Source organism: Jaculus jaculus, chromosome 16, assembly GCF_020740685.1.
Source record: "Jaculus jaculus isolate mJacJac1 chromosome 16, mJacJac1.mat.Y.cur, whole genome shotgun sequence".
Lineage (NCBI taxonomy): Eukaryota > Metazoa > Chordata > Mammalia > Rodentia > Dipodidae > Jaculus > Jaculus jaculus.
In genome coordinates, this window is record NC_059117.1 from 49,310,956 (window position 1) to 49,314,987 (window position 4,032).

Sequence of the window (4,032 nt, forward strand, 5' to 3'; positions counted from 1 at the left end):
AAGAGATGAGAGTTCTGGCAAGCTCTATTTGTAACAATTTCCTGGGAAGAAAGGCCAGTGCTTACGAGCTAGACTAGGCTAGACCTTGCTTCCATTTGGTTGCTGAGAATCCAAGGAAAGGCTTAGTTGACAAAAGCCTAAGCTCACAGGCAGTTTTGTCACATCACATCACGAGCACTCAGGCCTTGGACACCAGTGACACAAGACAAAGCCTCAGCATTACACGTCCCCTTTGAGAACAGGTGTCATGTTGACAGATAAATGACACAACATGGTATGTGTGGTCCCAGAGATCACTGCACTGTGTGAAAATATGTACAGAAAACAACTGGGCCCACAACATAGGAGCACACCCTCGGGTCTTCATGTGTGGTGTGATGAAAAGGGGAGAATTGCCTAAAAATGGTGGCATTCCTTTCTACATGCTGTATTGGAAGGCACTACAATAAAATGATGGTTTAGGCTGGGGACACAGCTCAGGGGGTAAAGTTATTATGTCACAAGCATGAGAATGTGAGCCTGACCCCCCAGACCCCTGTAAATTAAGCCTGGGTGATGGTGTATGAATGAATGAATGAATAAAGATAACACCTGAGGAATGGTATCTGAGATTGTTCTTGGGCCACCACACACACATGCATGCATCTACCCTGCACACAAGTGCACCTGCACATACACACACACACACACAAAATATGGTGCTCAATCTTCAAAAAGATGGAACTGGGGGCTGGAGAAAAGGCTTAGCAGTTAAGGCATTTGCCTGTGAAACCAAAGGACTCAGGTTCAATTCCCTAGGACCCACGTAAGCCAGATGCACAAGGTGTTGCATGTGTCTGGAGTTCGTTTGCAGTGGCTGGAGGCCTTGGCATGCCCATTCTCTCTCTCTCTTTCTCTTTCTACCTCTCTCTGTCAAATAAGTAATAAATAAATAAAATATTTTTTAAAAGATGGACTTGGGAAATGTCTGGCAGGGGTTACAATGTGTAAATTGTTGTGAAGTGACGAGAAGTTATCTAAACTCAGAAAGCAAGCTGTAGTGCTCGCTTCAGCAGCACATATACTAAAAGTGGAATGATCCAGAGAAGATTAACACGGTCCCTACACAAGGACGACATGCAGATGTGTGAAGCATTCCATATTTAAAAAAGAAAGGAAGGAAGGAAGGAAGGAAGGAAGGAAGGAAGGAAGGAAGGAAGGAAGGAAGGAAGGAAGGAAGGAAAGCTGTAAGCCTAAGCCTAGATGTGGTAGTGTGGCTCACAGGGCACATGGTGAACTAAGATACTTGGCAGATGTTCGAGGTGAATGCATGTGTGTATGCTGTGTATTTTGCATATTTCTATTTATCTGGATGCAATGTTTTGCATATACCTGGCCTTTCTCTAGGACAAAATTGAGCATTGTCAGGCTAGAGAGAAAGCTTAGAAGTTAAGGTGCTTGCCTGTAAAGCTCAACACCTGGGTTCAATTCCCCAGTACCCACATAAAGCCAGATGCACAAAGTTGTACATGCATCTGGAGTTTGTTTACAGTGGATGGAGGTTCTGAAGTGCTTCACGTCTTCATGCTCTGTCGGCTTGCTGTGTCCCTTGTCTCAAATATTTTTTTTTTTAAGTCTTAAATATATGGTTGAATACAACCTAGCTATACTACTCCTGGGCATATACACAAAGGACTCCACAGTTTGCCACAAAAGTACTTACACATCCATATTCATTTCTACACCATTCGCAAAAGTTATGAAAGGAACCAACTTAGATGCCCATGAAAACATACGTGGATAAAGAAACTACAGCACAATGACATGTTACTCAGCAGCAAAGAAAAATCAAATTATAAAATTTGCAGACAAATGAATGGATCTGGAAAAAAAATATATATTAAGCAAGGTGACTCAAACCCAGCAAAACCAAAAACCACATGTTATTTCTCATATGTGGATACAGCTTGCAATATTTAAATATTTATCAGCATGCATATGCATGGGGAGGCAAATGTGGTAAAGTCTAGAAAAACTAAAAAGGTGAAAAAGAGAAGGTTAAAGTGATGGTGGAAAAGTGTCGGTCGGTGGGGGGAGACCAAAGATCACATGAGATATGAAAGCAGACAGGAGGAAGGAGAAGGATGCTAGGTAGGCAAGAGGATAGCATATACACTCAAACTGTGTTTTACAATTCCATAATGTATCTAACATTTTTTGTATGCTTCACTTAAAAAAATAGCAATGTGAGATATGCTCACATAGTGAAGCTCATAATTAACAAACAAGAAAAAATTAAAACCCTGGGAGGCATGGTGGCACATGCCTTTAACCTCTGCACTGGGTGAGGGACTGGGGCAGGGAAGTAGGAGGATCCCTGTGAGTTAGAGGACAGCTTGAGATACAGAGTGAATTCCAGATGAGCCTGGGCTACAGCAAAACCATAATAACCATAATAATAAATGGAATTACTACATTTTAGAATTTGACTTTCTGATGCAGTGATTAAATTTATCTTTTTATACCTCAGTAATCCAACTACCATAAAATTTTGCTATGTCATCCATGATTACAGCAAGAATTATAAAATGCCTTGAGTCAAGCAACAGATGTATTTATAACCCCAAAAGGAGAATCTTGAAAGAAGATTGGAGAATTAAACCGAAAGATTTCCTAAGGGAAGAGTGGATTTAGCTCAACATATGTTGCCAAAATCTCCCAAGGACATCACACCATGCAGGAGCCATCTTCAACAGCGGCACCACGTGGTAGCAAGAAGTAACTGCAATGGGACTGCGCAGGACCCAGTGAGCTCAATGAGAATTTATAACGTTGTATGACCAGCTCCAGGCTAACATGTTTGATCATCTGTATTACTCACTTCTTTTGGCGCTGTGACAAAATACCAGTAAAAAGCAACTTAAGGAAGGAAACGTTTATCTGGGCTCACAGTTTGAGGGTACAGTCTGTCATAGGCATCTGGTCACATTGCACTCCCAGTCAAAAAGCAGAGAGATAAATGTTGGTGCTCTATGTGTTTTCTTTCCTTTTATTAAACTCAGGACACCAGCACACATGGTGGTGCTGCAGACAACTAAAGTGAGTCTTCCCTCCCTAGAAATGTCCCACAGACATGCCCAGAAGTTTGTGTCCTCGGTGGTTCTAAATCCAATCAAGTTGAAAATAAAGACTAACCATCACATGGTCCCAATGTAGATCCTGATAAAATATTATTGATATGATTTTGGAAAGGGAAATTTTCACCAATCAAAAAAGTCACCATAAGCCAGGCATGGTGGCCCACACCTTTAATCACATCACTCTGGAGGCACAGGTAGGAGGATCACCTTCAGTTTGAGGCCACCCTGAGACTACATAGTGAATTCCATGTCAGCCTAGAATAGAGTGAGATCCTAGCTCAAAAAAAGTCAACAGAATTAACATTTTATTGAAATGTCAAGTAGACAGGGTTAGGTTGTTTGGCATATTTGTTCTGGGTTTACTTTTTGGGTACATCTCTTTACATCTGTGTCCCCTTGTAAGAACTTATCCAGCCTCTCCAAGCTTCACTGTGTCTTCTGTAAAACTATAACAGTGTTAGCCTAGCATTGTGGGGGTCAGATTAAATAATATATGTAGAGCGCATAATATACATGCTTAATAGATTACATTAGAGTGGGTATTGTGGCCTCCCAAATTCATGAGCTGAAATCTAACCCTCAGAGAAATGTTATTGGGATGAAGAGATTGCTCAGTGGTTCAAGACACTTGCTTACAAAGTCTGATGGCTCAGGTTCAAATCCCCGGTACCCACATGAAGCCAGATGCACAAAGTTGTGCATAAGTCTAAAGTTTTCAGTGTCAGGAGGTCCTACTACTCTCTATTCCCAACAACCATCTCTTGCAAATAAATTAAAATAAAAATAAATGAAACATTGTTATGAGATGGGGCTGCTGGGACATGGTTGTCATGAAAGTAGAGCTATGATAAGTGCAACTAGAGCCCCAGAGGACACCGCGCTTGTGAGAACTGTGTGAAGACCACTGTTTGCA

General features: G+C 41.4%; 1 non-coding gene across 1 annotated transcript; it reads left to right on the forward strand.

Moving 5' to 3' along the window:
* Positions 1–1,039: 1,039 nt before the first annotated feature.
* LOC123455403 lies at positions 1,040–1,146 on the forward strand. Its single transcript, XR_006633892.1, has one exon. It is a non-coding gene; the product is annotated as a U6 spliceosomal RNA (small nuclear RNA).
* The last annotated feature ends 2,886 nt before the right edge of the window (positions 1,147–4,032 follow it).